Genomic DNA, 18,521 nt, shown 5'->3' with positions numbered 1-18,521 from the left:
CGTCCTTTACAAGTTAAAGCTAACTGCTCCAGAATACACTGTTAATCTCCTCACCTTGGTGCTCTGTCTCTTATCCGGATGCTGATTGTACTGACAGGAATTTGCTACCACTTGATCTGCTGCACTGTTATGTTGCAGGAACTCTGCTGATCAGTTGAGATTTTGCTCTGCTACTGCGTGCTGCTGAAGATAATCCTTTTCTTTGTGAAGTCACCTTTTGGGATCCTGTGCAGACGTCCACTGCTGCACTGCCTCCTTGACTGGCAATCAGCTATTCCGCTGGCCCATTACATTGTGCTTCATTGATGAATTTATCAACATCCCAATGCTAATAAAATCCTGGCCAATGGGTGCTTCTCACCACCTCTGCCTCCAGCCCCACTGCTGCTGAAACAATAACTCATGTTTCCATCAACACTTGACTTCTGGCCGCCTTTTATTGAGGTGCATCTCCAGTAGTTGGGGTGGAACTTCTGGCCGCCAGGGAAATGCATCCAGACTGAGGATCAAGATCTCATCTTTCACCCTCCATAAACTCCAACTTTTTAAAAACTCAGCACCCGATATCCTGCCCTATGCTGGAACATGCTCGCCCATGTTGATGTGCATTGTCTCAGTGCACTGAATATGAAATCATCACCTTCAAATCTTTCCATGGTCTCAGCCAGCTACATATCTGCAAACATCTATAGTTTTACATCCATTCCCCATGTCCTTAGTTCCTCCGACTGGCCTTTGCATGTCACCCACCCTTCACCCCCTCCATCAGTGGTAGAACCGTCAGCAGCTGCAGCCCTACTCTCTGGAACTCCCTCCCTAAACCTTTCTGCCTCTCCCCTCTCTCTCTCTCTCTCTCTACCTTTAAGAATCGTTTCAAGGCTAACCTTTACAACAAAGCTTTCTCTCATTGCTCCTGAGCTCTCCCTCCACAGCTTTGCATCCTTTTTTTTTTATTTTCTTCTCTCTCTGCCCCCACCCACCCTGTTAAATGGCTTGATATGCTTTTCTAAATTAATGGCAGTACACAAGTGTAAGCAGTTGTTTTCAACCTCAGTGGTATCCCACATTTTGGGGGTTTGACCCTTCTTCAAGGTATCCCTTTTAAAAGATTCTAGCCCTGGAATATGAAGATTCCAGCAGTGGAACAGCCAGGATACTTGCACATCACCTTGTATCAGCAGCATTGGCTGGATCGCTGTCTCTAATGTTGAGAAATCTGTCTGAGATGACACCTTTTATAGCAGGACAGAAACTAAGTAACAGAGAAGACGCAGAGATTCAAGAATTGAAGAAGTGATGAGACAGACAGAGAAAAGATGAGTTTAAAAGAAAAGAGGTAGAGAGGGAAGCATAGAGATAAAAAAAAGCCAGACGAACAGAATCCAAGCAGAGTCTGAAGATAAGCAGAGGCTGATAAAGGCTACATAGGAAAACAAGAAAAAAGTTTTATTAAGTTTGTAAATCTTGCCATGATAAGTGTGGGGGAAATGTGTAAAAGTGGAATCCAAAGCAAGATTAGAGACACAAAGGAATCAGACTTGAAAAAAAAACAAGAAATGCAGATAACCACAGAGAGGAGACCAGGCAGCTAGAAAAAAGGAAAATGCAAAAGTAAAGAGAATTAAAGGATTAATTTTATTTTCATTTCATATTATAAAATTGTAGGTCAGATTACTGTTAGAGGAGGAAGATAGAGACTTTTTAAAATTAGCTTTTGCATTTTTACACTGATAGTCTCCTCTAGCTCTCTGATTCTAGTAGCCTGCATCATTTCATGTTACTCATGAGGCTTGAGGCAAAGGGTTATGATAGAGTCAAACAAAAAGGTAATTATGATGATTAGGTAAACAAATTCAAAGATGTCAAAAGATCATAACTTTTTTTTTATTTCCAAAATATACCTTATTCATAAAAATCTGAAAAAATTACATTCCCAAACAGTTTAAAACAGCATCAAGTCAAAAAATACAAACAGTGCAAAGGAGATCAGTTTCCTTCTATACAATCATGAGTTGCCTCACAAACCTTCCATTTCATTGTCATGCCATATACATTTTTACATTTACAGCACACAAAATTTTCCCGATACAGTTCGAGGGGTTTCCCATGGATCCAGCCCCTCAGTTCAGCTTGGTGGGGGAACCTTACACAGTGGTCTTTCCCCATTGAGCCTTTGCTGCGGCTGCCCCAAGCTTTAGTGCGTCCCTCAGCACGTAGCCCTGGACCTTGGAATGTGCCAGTCTGCAACATTCGGTCGTGGACAACTCTTTGCGCTGGAAGACCAGCAAGTTTCAGGCAGACTAAACGGCGTCTTTCACTGAATTGATAGTCCTCCAGCAGCAGTTGATGTTTGTCTCGGTGTGCGTCCCTGGGAATAGCCCGGAGAGCACAGACTCCTGTGTTACAGAGCTGCTTGGGATGAACCTCGACAAAAACCACTGCATCTCTTTCCACACCTGCTTTGCAAAGACACATTCCAGGAGGAGGTGGGCAACCGTCTCTTCCCCACCACAGCCACTGCGGGGGCATTGTGCGGAGGGGGCGAGACTTCGGGCGTGCAGGAAGGATATGATGGGGAGGGCCCTTCTCACCACCAGCCAAGCTACATCTTGGTGCTTGTTTGAAAGTTCTGGTGATGAGGCATTCCGCCAAATGACTTTGGCGGTCTGCTCAGGGAACCATCCGACAGGATCCCCCGTCTCCTTTTCCCGCAGGACCTTGAGGACATTCCGTGCAGACCACTGCCTGATGGATCGGTGGTCAAAGGTGTTTTCCCGCAGAAACTGCTCCACGAAGGATAGGTGGTACGGCACGGTCCAACTGCATGCTGCGTTCCGCGGCAATGTGACCAGGCCCATCCTTCGCAACACCGGGGACAGATAGAACCTCAGCACGTAGTGACACTTGGAGTTTGCGTACTGGAGGTCTACACACAGCTTGATTCAGCCGCACACGAAGGTGGTCATCAGGATGAGGGCCACGTTGGGTACATTTTTCCCGCCCTTCTCCAGAGATTTGAACATCGTGTCCCTCCGGACCCGGTCCATTTTAGATCCCCAGATGAAGCGGAAAATGGTTGGGTGACTGCCACAGCGCAGGAGTGGGGTATGGGCCAGACCTGCGCCACGTAGAGCAACAACGTGAGCGCCTCGCACCTGATGACCAGGTTCTTACCCACAATGGAGAGAGATCGCTGCCCCCACATATTCAACTTTTGTTGTACCTTGGCTACTTGCTCCTCCCAGGTTTTGGTGCACGCCCCGGCCCTTCCAAACCATATCCCCAGCACCTTCAGGTAGTCTGACCTGACGGTGAAGGGGACAAAGGATCGGTCAGCCCAGTTCCCAAGGAACATGGCCTTGCTCTTGCCGTGGTTAACTTTGGCTCCCGAGGCCAGTTCGAACTGGTCGCAGATGCTCATCAGTCTGCGCACAGATAGCGGATCCGAACAGAAGACGGCGACGTCATCCATGTACAGGGAGGTTTTAACCTGAGTGCCTCCGCTGCCTGGGATTGTCAGCCCTCTTATGCTCGCATCCTTCCTAATAGACTCAGCAAAGGGTTCAATACAGCAAACAAACAAGACCGGGGAGAGAGGACAGCCCTGTCTGACTCCAGACTGGATCGGGAAACTTTCTGATTCCCACCCATTGATTGAGACTGCGCTACTGATGTTTGTGTAGAGCAGTTTGATCCAATTGCAGATTCCCTCCCCAAACCCCATTTTGGAAAGCACGTCCATCATGTAGATGTGCGATATCCTGTCAAAAGCCTTCTCCTGATCCAGGCTGATGAGGCAGGTGTCCACCCTCCTGTCCCGTACGCAGGCGATCGTATCCCTGAGTACATAGAACATAGAACATACAGCACAGAACAGGCCCTTCGGCCCACAATGTTGTGCCGATCCTTTGTCCTCTGTCAAGGACAATTTAATCTATACCCCATCATTCTCCTTTATCCATATACCTATCCAAAAGCCTTTTGAAAGTCCCTAAAGTTTCTGACTCAACAACTTCCCCGGGCAAGGCATTCCATGCCTCGACCACTCTCTGGGTAAAGAACCTTCCCCTGACATCCCCCTTATATCTCCCACCCTTCACCTTAAATTTATGACCCCTTGTAACGCTTTGCTCCACCCGGGGAAAAAGTTTCTGACTGTCTACCCTATCTATTCCCCTGATCATCTTATAAACCTCTATCATGTCACCCCTCATCCTTCTCCTTTCTAATGAGAAGAGGCCTAGAATGTTCAGCCTTTCCTCGTAAGACTTATTCTCCATTCCAGGCAACATCCTGGTAAATCTCCTCTGCACCCTCTCCAAGGCTTCCACATCCTTCCTAAAATGAGGCGACCAGAACTGCACACAGTACTCCAAATGAGGCCTTACCAAGGTCCTGTACAGCTGCATCATCACCTCACGGCTCTTAAATTCAATCCCTCTGCTAATGAACGCTAACACCCCATATGCCTTCTTCACAGCCCTATCCACTTGAGTTGCAACTTTCAATGATCTATGCACATAGACCCCAAGGTCTCTCTGCTCCTCCACATGCCCAAGAACCCTACCGTTAACCCAGTATTTTGCATTCATGTTTGTCCTTCCAAAATGGACGACCTCACACTTTTCAGGGTTAAACTCCATCTGCCACTTTTCAGCCCAGCACTGCAACCTATCCAAGTCCCTTTGCAGACGACAATAGCCCTCCTCGGTATCCACAACTCCACCAACCTTTGTATCATCTGCAAATTTACTGACCCACCCTTCGACTTCCTCATCCAAGTCGTTAATAAAAATCACAAACAGGAGAGGACCCAGAACTGATCCCTGCGGCACGCCACTGGTAACTGGGCTCCAGGCTGAGTATTTACCATCTAAGACCACTCTCTGCCTTCTATCAGTTAGCCAATTCTTAATCCAACTGGCCACATTCCCCACTATCCCATGCCTCCTGACTTTCTCCATAAGTCTACCATGGGGGACCTTATCAAATGCCTTACTAAAATCCATGTACACCACATCCACTGGTTTACCCTCATCCACTTGCTTGGTCACCTGCTCAAAGAATTCAATCAGGCTTGTGAGGCAAGACCTACCCCTCACAAAACCGTGCTGACTGTCCCGAATCAAGCAGTGTCTTTCCAGATGCTCAGAAATCCTATCCCTCAGCACCTTTTCCATCAACTTGCCTACCACCGAAGTAAGACTAACTGGCCTGTAATTCCCAGGGTTGTTCCTATTCCCTTTCTTGAACAGGGGCACAACATTTGCCACCCTCCAATCACCTGGTACCACCCCCGTCAGCAGAGAAGATGAAAAGATCATTGCCAGCGGCTCTGCAATTTCATCCCTTGCTTCCCATAACATCCTTGGATATACCCCGTCAGGCCCGGGAGACTTGTCTATCTTCAAGTTATTCAAAAACCCCAACACATCTTCCCTCCTAACGAGCACTTCCTCGAGCTTACCAGTCTGCTTCCCACCGTCCTCTTCAGTAATACACCCCTTCTCATTCGTAAATACCGAAGAGAAGTACTCATTCAAAACCTCACTTATCTCTTCCGGCTCAACACACAGTCTCCCGCTATTGTCCTTGACCGGACCTATGGTCCCCCTAGTCATCCTCATATTTCTGACATACGCGTAAAAGGCCTTGGGGTTTTCTTTTATCCTACCCGCCAAGCATTTTTCATGCCCTCTCTTAGCTCTCCTAATCCCTTTCTTCAGATCCTTCCTGGCCAACTTGTATCCCTCCAGAGCTATGCCTGTGCCCTTTTTCCTCAACTTTATATACGCATCCTTCTTCTTCCTAACAAGACTCTCAACCTCTCTTGTCAACCACGGTTCCCTCACATGACCATCCCTTCCCTGTCTGACAGGGACATGCTTATCAATGGCCCCTACTATCTGCTCCTTGAAAAAGTTCCACATTTCGACCGTGCCCTTCCCTGCCAGCATATGCTCCCAACTTATGCTCCTCAGTTCCTGCCTGACAGCATCATATCTACCCTTCCCCCAATTGTAAACCTTGCCCTGTTGCACATACCTATCCCTCTCCATTACCACAGTGAATGCTACAGAATTGTGATCACTATCTCCAAAGTGCTCGCCCACCAACAGCTCTATCACTTGCCCTGGTTCATTACCTAGTACCAAATCCAATATTGCCTCCCCTCTGGTCGGGCAGTCTACATACTGAGTCAGAAAAGCTTCCTGGACATACTGCACAAACACTACCCCATCCAAACTATTCGATCTAAAGAGTTGCCAATCAATATTTGGGAAGTTGAAATCCCCCATAATTACTACCCTGTGACTTCTGCTCCTTTCCAAAATCTGTTTCCCAATCTGCTCTTCCACCTCCCTGCTGCTATTGGGGGGCCTATAGAAAACTCCCATCAAGGTGACTGCTCCTTTCCTGTTCCTGACCTCAACCCACAGTGCCTCAGTCGGCAGATCCTCCTCGAAAATTCTTTCAGCAGTTGTTACACTATTTCTAACTAACAATGCCACCCCCCCACCTCTTTTACCACCATTCCTAATCTTATGAAAACATCTATAACCAGGTACCTCCAAAAACCATTCCTCCCCCTCACCTATCCACGTTTCAGTGATGGCCACAACATCGTAGTCCCAAGTGCCCATCCACGCCTTCAATTCACTCACCTTATTCCTGATGCTTCTTGCGTTGAAGTATACGCACTTTAACCCTTCTCCGTGCCCATCTGTCCTCTGTGACAGTGCTACCTTCCCCAATACCTCACTACACTCTTTGTCTTTCTGAGTGGACCCACTGGTCCCTGGATTACAAGTCCGGTTCCCATCCCCCTCCCAAACTAGTTTAAACCCTCCCGAACAGTACTAGCAAACCTCCCTCCCAGGATATTGGTGCCCCTCTGGTTCAGATGCAGCCCGTCCTGTTTGAACAGGTCCCATCTTCCCCAGAATGCAGTCCAATTATCCAAGAACTGGAAGCCCTCCCTCCTACACCATTCCTGCAGCCACGTGTTCAGCTGTGCTCTCTCCCTATTCCTAGCCTCACTATCACGTGGCGCCGGCAACAAACCAGAGATAACAACTCTGTCCGTCCGAGCTTTCAGCTTCCAGCCTAACTCCCTAAACTCACTTCTAACATCTGTGCCACCCTTCCTTCCTACGTCGTTGGTGCCAATGTGCACCACGACCTCTGGCTGCTCCCCCTCCCCTTTAAGGATCCTGAAGACGCGATCACAAACATCACGGACCCTGGCACCAGGGAGGCAACAAACCATCCGTGCGTCTCGCCTGCGCCCACAGAACCGCCTGTCCGTACTCCTCACCATCGAGTCCCCGATGACTAGTGCTCTCCCATTCTCCCTCCTTCCCTTCTGAGCCACAGTGCAGGACCCCGTGCCAGAGGCCCGGTCACTGCAGCCTGCCCCCGATAGGCCGTCCCCCCCAACAGTATCTAAAACTGTATACTTGTTGTTGAGGGGAACGACCACAGGAGATCCCTGCACTGACCTCTTCCCACCTCTAACTGTTACCCAGCTGCCTTTGATTTGTGGAGTAACGACCTCCGTGTAGCTTCTATCTATCAACCCCTCAGCTTCCCGAATGATCCTCAGTTCATCCAGCTCCAGCTCCAATTCCCTAACACGGTCTGATAGGAGCTGGAGACGGATGCACTTCCAGCAGGTGAAGTCGGCAGGGCCACCGGAGGTTTCCCTCACCTCGAACATTCTGCAGGAGGAGCAAGACACTACACTGGCTGCCATTTCTTTTATTCAATTACCCCTTAGTTAAGTAGCGCGAGACTATCAGAGATCTTCCTGCCGGGTACAGTACAGGTCTGATCGGGGTGAATCACCAACTCCAGAGCAGATTTGACTCGACTGGCTATAACTTTGGACAGAATCTTGTAGTCAACATTAAGCAGTGAGATGGGCCGCCAATTTCTGATTTCTGCCCTCTCCCCCTTCCGCTTGTAGATGAGGGTGATGATGCCTTTCCTCATGGATTCTGACATGCTGCCGGCCAGGAGCATACTCTCGTATACTTCCAGCAGGTCCAGGCCGACCCAGTCCCACAGGGCCGAGTACAACTCGACCGGTAAGCCGTCGCTTCCGGGAGTTTTACTCGTCTCGAAGGACTCGACGGCCTTTGTCAGCTCGTCCAGAGTTAGCGGCTTGTCCAGTCTCTCCCTCCTGCTGTCATCTAAGACCTCTGTGATACATGACAGGAAGGACTGTGAGGCTCTGCTGTCTGTGGGCTTCGCGTCATACAGCCCAGCATAAAAGGATTTGCTGATCCTTAGTATGTCGGACTGCGAAGACGTTACCGAGCCATCTTCTTCCTTCAGGCTGCTGATAACAGAGCTCTCTCTGTGTACCTTTTGGAAGAAGTAACGTGAGCACATCTCATCCTGCTCGATGGAGCGGACTCTGGACCGGAAGAGGATCTTGGAGGCCTCCTTGGCAAAGAGCGAGGCCTGCTGGCTCTTCACCTGTTGGAGGTCCTCCTTGACCTCGACCCCCATTGACTGCAACCGGAGCAGATTTTGCATACTTTTCTGGAGTCGGGACATTTCCCTCTGTCTCTCTCTCGCCCTCTGAACACCTTTGTGGATGAAGAACCTCTTGATGTTCTCCTTAATCGCTTCCCACCAGTGAACTGGAGACTCAAAGAGGGGTTTCATGGACCTCCAACCTTTATAATCCCTTTTGAGTTCCTCAACGTTCTCTGGGGTCAGCAGTGTAGCATTGAGCTTCCACGTCCCTCTGCCAACCCGCTGGTCGTCCTGTAAGTGACAGTCGGCCAGTAAGAGGCAGTGATCGGAGAAGAACACCGGCTTGGCGTCGATGGATCTGACCGTGACAGCACGGGACACAAACAGGAAGTCAAGCCTGGAACGGGCAGACCCAACCGATCTTGACCATGTGTATCTACGCTGCGCTCCGTCTGCAGGTTTGCTGATGGCGTCGTGCAGTTTGGCATCTTTAACTGTTTCTATTAGGAATCTGGACGTAGCGTCCAGTTTGCTGTTGTCACTGCTGGATTGTCCAGCCGCATCGATGATGCAGTTGAAGTCACTGCCTAGGATGACCAGCCTGGACGTCGCCAGCAGCAGTGGGAGCTGCTGGAAGACGGTCAGCCGCTCGCTGCGTTGTACCGGGGCGTACACGTTGATCAACCGGAGCGGAGCGTTGTTGTACATCACGTCTGCTACGAGGAGGCGACCGCCACCACCTCCTTAACTTCGGAGATGGTGAAGTTACCTCCCCGCAGCAGAATACCCAGGCCGGAGGAACGGCAGTCATTACCCCCCGACCAGATCGATGGCCCGTGGGACCACCATCGCAACCACTGCCTGTAGGTGCTGAGGTGTGGCATTCCACACTCCTGCAGAAACAGTAGGTCGGCTTTGACCTTGGCGAGGTAATCCAAGGTTGAAACACATCGCGTAGTAGATTTAATGCTACGCACATTAATTGAAGCAATTCTTACACCCATTTTTTAAAGTTAGTTGTAGCTTCCCATACCATTTGTCCTTGCTAGTCCCAGTCCTTCGGGATGTTCCTGCATACCCATTGTGTGCGCAAGCAGTTTCACGTTGGTTGGGCTCAGAAACCCCTCTTGGTTTTTCATGCAGGGTTTGTTCCACTGGGGTGACATCGGGGGGGTCTTGTAGACAGAAAGGATTGGGTTGTCCTCTGCTGCTTCCCTCTGTTCCTCCTCGAAAACATCACTGCTCCCGGCCTCCCGGAGTTGAGGTGCGCCAGACGTGTCTTTGCTCCCGGTGTCCCGGAGCTGAGATGCGTTGGCCAAGTCGTTACGTGTGGCGCTTTGGGGTTGGGGCACGCCAGGCCCATCACAGCTTCCAGTGGCCGGGGGCTGGGATGCTTTATCTTCCATCTCCTTGGAGTTCTGCCGCCTCTTTTGAAGGGGCTGTCGTTCCAGCATTTCCCCGTCCAGTGAAGAGGCGCTGTTGTAGTCTGTTTCAGAAGGTAGCCTCCTCTTGCCACTGGTTTGGGTGGTGGCCTGTTCCGCTTTTGGATGTTTTTTCTTTGTGGTTTTCCTCTGGACCACTTACCACTGACCTGTTTGTCCATCTGCTGCCTCCTCCTCCATTGATTCTGTCTGTGGAGGAGGGGTTTCCGGGCGCAGGGTAGGTGCTGGGTCGCTGGTTTCAGCTGCCTCCCCCTTCCTTCTCCTTCTCAGGTTGAAGTTGCTCACTGCGGAGAAGGTTGCTTGTCTCCTTTCGAACACCGGACACCTTCGTCGAACCTTCTCCCGGCCTTTCCTTGGACCTTGCCGCCTGAGCATAACTGAGGCAGCGTTTGTGGCAGGTTTTGTAGAGGTGGCCTGCCGCACCGCACAAGTTGCAACACTTATTCTGCTTACAGTCCTTGGTCTGATGGCCTTCCTCCTTGCAGTTCTTGCAAACAACCGTGCTGCAGTTGGCCGCCACGTGACCAGATTTGCCGCAGATGCGGCAAACTCTGGGCTGCCCAGCGTAGACCAAGAAGCCTCGACTTCTCCCGATAGCGAAGCTGGAGGGAGGGTGGATGATGGCTCCACTGGGATCGACCTTCAAGGTCACCTTGACCTGCCGCTTGCTGGACTAAATGGGTCCTTGACATCAGTGCTGCTGCCTGCCACCTCGACGTACCTGGCGAGAAAGGTGAGTACATCCACCACCGGAACATGGGGGTTGTAGAGGTGAATCGTCACCACCCGGTCCCGTTGTGACGGAAGCGTGAAGAGCGGCTCCGCTGTGAGGATCGACAGTGGCGCCCGGTCCCCTTTCTCCTTGAACGCCTTCAGGAACTTGATGCATCCCGCAACGTTCCGGAACGTCACGTCGAAGTATCCACTGCTGGGGAAATCCTGCAGGCAGAAGACATCCATAGCTTGAAATCCGCAGCAATCGAAGAGGATCCTCTTGATGAAGAAGGTGCGATCGACCGGAGCATCTCCTTCTTTCTCCTGCACGACCACCCGAACTGTGTTGCGTACTCCCAGGCCTGAAGCTCGAAGATTGGTTATAGCCATTTTACTCAAAGCCTACCCAGGCTCAAAAGGCAATGATCATGGTCTCTTCTCAACCAAGTAAGCACTGATAAGAACAGATACTACACTTGATCTTAGCCAAAAGGCCGAGAAGCGATCAAAAGATCATAACAGTTAAGTCCAAGAAAAAGTGATATGTGCACCAAGCTCATTCCTCTTGTACCCCAACTCCCTCATCTAACACCTAACTATATTTTGGGCATTCTTATTTTGATGTCACAATTTGTACATTTGTCCTGGTTTACAAGACATATGCATTCCAGTTTTGAACAATTAAGGGTGCATTAGGGTTAGTGTTTGCTCTGGGTTTTCAGACTATGGTCCATACTTCAAAGGGTTTATTATTCCCTCTTGAATTAACATAATTAGTTGCGTCTATGAAGGTGACAAAATCCATGTTTTTTTTAGGGAACATGGATAGACATGAGTAGGGCTACGTCCCAAATGAATAATTTCTGGTCTGTATAAATTTGAAGGTAAGGCAAGGTAAGATGGTTCTGCTGCACAATTTTGGAAGATAGACTTTATCCCTAACTTGCATGCTGTTTCAACATGTTAAAGCAGTATAAATTGGTTTGAGGCTATGAACAAGCTCCATCTGTGCATCATTCACTATAGAACCATGTCTTTGAAAGAAGCCTGTAACATCAATACATATTATATTTAGAAAGGGAAAAGAGAAGAACATTCATACACATAGCCTCAAATGCCCCATAGTTTTTCATAACCAAAAGGATTACTTTTGAAATGGTCATTGTTCTGCAGGTAAATGCAGCAGCCAATTTGCACACAGCTAGATGTAGCATGTCCAGTTAATCTCTATCTGGTAGCGTCGGTTAAGGGATGAATATTGGCCAGGGAGAACTGGTTATTTCTTGAAGGAATATGTTGAGATCTTTGACATGCACCTAGACAGGTGGATGGAGACTCAGTAGAACATCCCATCTGAAAGACAACACCTCCAAGTGTAAAGTTTCCATAATTTGAACCAGTGGAAATGCATGCAATCAAATTACCCCGTACAGATGGTTTTAAAATAAAAAGGTCGCAGTTAAAAGGAAATTGGGATTAGAAATTTTGTGGTGTTTCAATTTTAATATAAGCTGTAGCATTCTAGCATTAATTCAAGGACTGTTGCAAAGTTCATAATTACAGATGATCTTTGACTGCTAATGGTTAATATTTATGAATGCATTACATACCTGCTTTCAAACATCAGGGAAATTTCTGATCTAAGCCATATGATTCCCACCTCTTAGTAAAGGCCAATAATCCAATTTGGCAACAACATGTGGAATTATTTTTTTATAACATTCATGTGGTCCTAAAGCAATGAAAACTAGAGAAAAACTTAATACAAAGTTCACATAAAAAAAGAACTATGAAACTATTCAAAAAGCTATCAAAACATGATAGATACACACCAATAATCAAATATTTTGGAAAATCAAAAGAAGCCTGTTTTGCTTTTTCATTTTAGTAGAAAAGTACCAGGGATGAGGGAATTCAGTTACTTGAAAAGACTGGGGGATCTGGGATTGTTCTCCTTCGAGAGAGAAAGTTAAGGGAAGATGAAATGGAGGTTTCAAAATCATGCGAAATTTTGAGACAGTAAGTAAAGAGAAACTGTTTTTAAATTGTAACTGACAATGATACAAGAGAGTAATCTTTCCAATTGTGTAGGCCTCCATTTAATAACAGTCATTGACTTAACATCACTGGCTGTACCCATCAAAACCACAGCTACATCAATATCGTCCCCAGGATTGAAAGGCCTTAGAACCAATCAAATTGACCTTAGACTATCAATGGTAAACTGATACAAGAACGTATAAAGTACTGAAGCCAGGCACCTAGTCACAAAAATACTAACAGATAATACATAACTAATACCTGAAAATATCCCTATGTTACAGATGCATCAGCTAAAAACAATCGACTGTAGCATGTTCAAACCAAACTTCATTCCTTCATTTCTGTTTTCATTCATTGCATTTCCACTAATTAAGAACGACTATGAAAATCTTTGCTGGTAAAGACTTCCATGTACAAAATCATTGTAATTAAAAACTATTAAATAAAGGGCATAACACCACAGTAATCAGTTTCTACAAGTGTGTCCATTTCAGTCCTGAAATGAAGCCAAGTGGAGCTGGATCTTCAACCGTTGTGCATGTGAACCATTTTCTGGCCAGCCTGTTCAGCTGGCACACAATGGACTTGTCTAAAATAGGTGAGAGGAATCTAGCCATTCTCCTGCTGCTGGATACTCCTTCATCTATGTCCAATTTCCTCTCTCAGTAAAGATCTATGAAGTCCTATGGAATGGCTCTCTCCATCCAACCCCCAGCATATTGAAGCCAGACAAAGAAGCCTACTGCAAATTAGAACCACAGGTCTCTATAGAATTAGTGTGAGCCTTCACAAGATACTCCAACTGGACTTTGTATCTCTGGTGGGAAGTGGGCTCTGCTGATGACAACTCTGGAGTTGCCATGGCCATTAAATCTGATATTGCGACTCTCCTCAATTTGGGCAGATTTTGCTTATGATTGAGAGGAAAATAGAAATGCTCAACACTTCCATGCATCATCCTAACCTGTCAACTGAGCGGTCTCATCTGGTTTCATACATACCTCAAGCTTCTTTGACCCTGTTGAAAAGGGTAGAGAAGTGAAATTTCAAGCCCACGGCCGATGAACACAAGGTGAGAAGCTGGTCCTCATGTGCCAAATTTTGTCTGAGAATTAAATCTAACCACTAAGAAACAGCTCTAACCTTTTGCCTGCACTTTTATATTTAACATCTGGGACTTGGCTGATTTGCATGTCTTGAAATGAATTCTGGCTTCGGGATGGGAGTCAGCTCCAAACAGTGTTAAAGTTTGTACACCTGTAAAGTAGGTCTCCAACATGTTGCATTCACAAGTATCTGTAAAAAAAAAGTTAGCTAATTTACAGCCATCTTATCTGCCTCCTTAATAGCATCAAAGAAACCGGTGTCATCCTAAAAGTTAGTCTGGTTTTATTGTTTGCATTTTTCAACTGCAAAACTTAATTGATTTCAGACTTAAACAGCCCAGATTATTCTGATCTCACTTTGTTGTATTTAATTGTGTAAACATTTAGAACACATCAGGGTTTGTGTGGCAATAAGCACTTTCTTAAATAACTGCTGCTAAATGACAGATGCAGAATACCTCCAGCAGCTGCACCTTCTTATCTTGCTTCTCCTCTCTTTTATAGTCATGTTTACTATAAGGTTAAATCCCCTTTGATCTCACAAATATGCCTGTTAATCATCCTCTTTCGGAGGCTGCTCCCTCCTGCACCCTCAGTTTTACCAGCCTCCTTAGCTTCTCTTTCATCAATGTTGCAAAATCTAGTTGCATTCCCATCATAATAGAGGAAGATGCCTGTTCAACTTGAAATCCAGCTCCTTTCAGCCCAGTCACGCTGCAGCAGGTTTTTCCCATTAAGTTCAATCCCAGGACACTCAGCTTTGAAATGGGACAGCAGGCTGAAATGCGTTCATATCTCCCAGCAGCACTTTACACAGCCAGTATGATCATTTTCCTCAGGCCATAAATCAAACAAAGGTTTCTCTGAGAAACTTTCAAAAACTTTATCTACAAAGGATTCCTTTGTACCTTCCTCACCTTTCTAACCAAGGCCGTTGTACATCCATTACAAACAGGGATTGATAGTAGCGTGGACACAGCCCATCTTCACTTACTTTAGACAATTATGCTTTGAAATATTGCAGTGAATTTTTCAATAAACTATGGAATTTTCTGGAAAATCTGGTGTCTGTAACAGTGTGGTACGTTGTTTGAAATCCTGAAAGAACAGTACACACACACACACGCCATTAGCTTTATCTCTAAAACAACAACAGCCTTGAAATTCATGAGCTCTGGAAGATTTCTGTTCAGGAGTGCCTAATAGTTTGGGGTGGACCCTATCTGCATACTTAAGACAGGAATTTGCTTCCTTCCAGTGGGTGTCCTGCTCAAAAGAGATTAATACAGTGACACGGTGGGAAGGAAGCAACTCGTTATTTTAACTGCTCTCCTGGCCCAGTTTTCCCCAGGTGGGGACAATTAAAAATTGGGGCCTATGATTCTAAACTGGCGTCCATGGAGATGAACAAAAAAAAGCACAAACTTTCAAAAGATACGTTAACTCTATGACTCTATAAGAAATAGAAGCAGGAGTGAGTCACACAGCCCCTCGAACCTGCTCCACCAGTGTCTGCACGGCAGCTGACGGTTCTAGGGGAGATCCAGCAAACTAATAAACTGACTAATAAATCAGCAATAAAGTAATTACTAAAACTAATTTCTAATATACTAATAAATTGATGTTTTGAGGCAGAACAGTCTCTACGAAAACAAGGATTCTGCAGTGATTAAGTGATCGGCAGAATCTCGTAAATAGGTCACTAAGTCAAAAACTTCAATGATCATCTCTGGGGAGAAGCACACCGTACTAGCATTTTTGATACTAAAATATAATATTCCTCAATGTAACACACTAGAAGCACAACATGTGAATTAACTCCAAATTTTCTAACTCTAGATAATAAAACTAGCAACTACAGAGATCATCAGCAAATGGAAAATGTAATGTGTTCTTTATGTTGTCTGATGCAACATAAATGAGATGTGTGGAGTCCAGTTGGTTGAAGATCTCAAACAGGCTTATTACAGCTGAACTATTATATACAGTACAGAGCAACCTATTTACAGAACATTCAGCTGGGTGTTACAGTTGCAGAGTGACTCTGGCTTGTAGTCACAGGACTGCATCCTGGTCCTTAGCTCATTAGCATACTAAGATCTTAAAGGGATATCACTCCTAAAGGCAATCATACAACAGAAGAAGCACATGATCAGGTTGCCATTTGCCTTGTAAACGAGGCATTATCAAAAACAATTTAAATGAATACCATGATGACTTCATTTTCCTATCTCTATAAACCATGCTAGCAGCAAAATCAATAGTGACCAAAAACATGGGCAACACCATCCCCACTTCTGCCTGTACTTCAATTAAAGCTCTTTTAGAGGTCACATGCTAACATAAGAACATAAGAAATAGGAGCTGGAGTAGGCCATTTAGCCCTTCAAGTCTGCTCTGCCCTTCTACAGGATCATGGCTGGTTTTCTACCTGAACTCCTCCTTCCTGCACTATTCCCATCAACTCCCTTAGTATCCAAAAATCTATTGACCTCTGTCTTGAAAATGCTTAACAATTGAGCATCCACAGTTCTCCGGGATGGAAAATTCCAAAGATTCACAAACCTTTGAACGAATTGAGAACCATCCAAAAACCTTATCTGCAATGGATTCCTTCCTCACCTTTCTATATGACCCTTTTATATAATTTTAAACTGCCTAATCAACATAAACATAAGTAAAACGGCTTTTTAAAAAGTTGAACCTGTAACAGGTAGTCTCTGTGCATTAAAAATATTTCTTATAAGGTTATCTTTATATGAAGGAGCAAAATGCTTTAAACCCACTTTTAATTTCAGCAGAGGAAGAAATGGGAGGGCTTGAGACAGGCAAAAGGTAGTCAGAGCTGCCATTTTCTGCTTCCTGGCAGTGAAATTGCTTTCAGTAAATAGGGACCCATTTTACCAGCAGAATAGTGAAACTGCAAATGGGCAAGGCTGCTTTTTAAAAAGGGATTTTGTGCCGCAAATGAGGTATTATAATCCCAGTTTGAACATCTCTACCAATGGTTTCTCTTCCTACTCTGCATTGCCACTTGAGAGGTAAAGTCGTTCTCCCTCATTTACAGGCTGCCCCTTGATGATATCGTCTGCAGACATGGGGTCAGCTTCCATATGTACACTGATGACACCCAGCTCTACCTCTCACCACCTCATGCAACCCTCCACTGCCTCTGTTCTGTCAAACTCCAGTCTTGGTGGAGGTGCAACCTCCTACAGCTAACCATATTAAAGAACAAAGCCAAGGGACTGCTGCAATAGCAGAGGTGACATCTTACAAATGAGATGTTACAGCAAGGCTCTGGGAACCCTCTCAGGCTGTAAAAGATCTCAGAACATTATTCCAAGAAAAGCAGACGTTCTCCCTGGTGTCCTGGCCAATATTTATCCTGTAATCAACATCACTAAAACAGATTAGCTGTTCATTTATTTCATTGCTGTTCGTGGGACCTTGCTGTGTGCAAATTGGCTGCCATATTTTCCTGCATTACAACAGTGATGACACTTCAAGAGTACTTCCTTAATACCCACTTCTTTGGTCACCCTCCACTATCGCCTTCCATAGTTTGGTATCTATATTTTGCTTACCTGTGTGACCTGCCGTGGATATTTTTCTACTTTATGGATGCTATTTAAATGCTTGTTGTTGTATTCATCACTAAGGAGTGGAATAGATTTTTACACTTATTTTCCAAACAGCAAAGCATCAGCTTCCTTAATGCTTTAAGGATGTGGAACTTATTGGTATGTGAACATTTCTACAAGACACATGGCCATTTGCTAGACCTTGAGTCTAAACCTAGGTTATCTTTGACTCCTAGAATAAAGATGTTTGAATTCAATACTATAGATTGGAAGATATTAATATGCCACTTCAGTTACTGTGGTTGAATATCCCCTCATCTAGTTTGACTTCAAATTTTAAGTCAAAATATTTGTGACAAATGTTGGCCAACCTTAGCAGTTAGCAACTAATTAGGAAATTGTCCAACAGAAAGTGGGGTTAAATCTTGTATTAGTGTTAGGGTTAGAAATCAAGGCAGGGTGGTGTATTCATTGTTGATATGTTCAAAAAAACATATGCGCTTGTTTTCATAATGCAATTCAGGGTTTCCAATTGGCCCAGCACACATTGCCTTCCAAGGAAGCGCCTTCAATGACAGTTAAAAGAACTTAAGATGCCCAAAAATGGAGAAGAATGCATGTCTGTAGCTCTCCTCCAACATCTCTTGGCACATCTGGCCATTTCTGTCAGAAGAATTATACTTCAGTGCCAAGTTAAGTGTTTACATTGTCCTACAAGCTTGCAGTAATGCTCTGGTGTTTGAACCACTGCTTTTCACATTTGCCAGAGAGAGATTTCCCCTTGCACGACAATCACTAAGGAGGCTACACCGAGCTTTCATTTAATGAAGTCACAAACATCCACACCAATATAAATTGCTTTAGATTTCTAATGCATGAAAGCTCCTTGCACAACCTGCCAATGGTTTGGTCACTGGAGGGTTGTTTTTCATCATTTTGTTTTCCCAGACCAAAGCCTGACATAAAGGAAAGACTTTGTATTTATATAGCGCCTTTCATAACTTTAGGATGTCCCAAAGCACTTTACAGTCAATGAAGATTTTTAAAGTGTATAGTCAGAGTTGTAATGTAGGAAATGCAGAAGCCAATTAATGCACAGAAAGCTCTCACAAGCAGCAATGTGATAATGGTCGGATAATCTGCTT

General features: G+C 45.7%; 1 protein-coding gene and 1 pseudogene across 2 annotated transcripts in view; both read right to left on the bottom strand.

The window, feature by feature from the left end:
- septin12 (septin 12) overlaps window positions 1-18,521 on the bottom strand; it is a 414,646-nt gene that overhangs the window by 336,166 nt on the left and 59,959 nt on the right. The gene's annotated exons all lie outside the window — the stretch shown is intronic.
- On the bottom strand, window positions 11,019-11,149 carry LOC137383721 (U2 spliceosomal RNA; annotated as a pseudogene).

Source organism: Heterodontus francisci, chromosome 24 (assembly GCF_036365525.1).
Source record: "Heterodontus francisci isolate sHetFra1 chromosome 24, sHetFra1.hap1, whole genome shotgun sequence".
Classification (NCBI taxonomy): domain Eukaryota; kingdom Metazoa; phylum Chordata; class Chondrichthyes; order Heterodontiformes; family Heterodontidae; genus Heterodontus; species Heterodontus francisci.
This window is presented reverse-complemented; position numbering and strand designations above follow the sequence as displayed.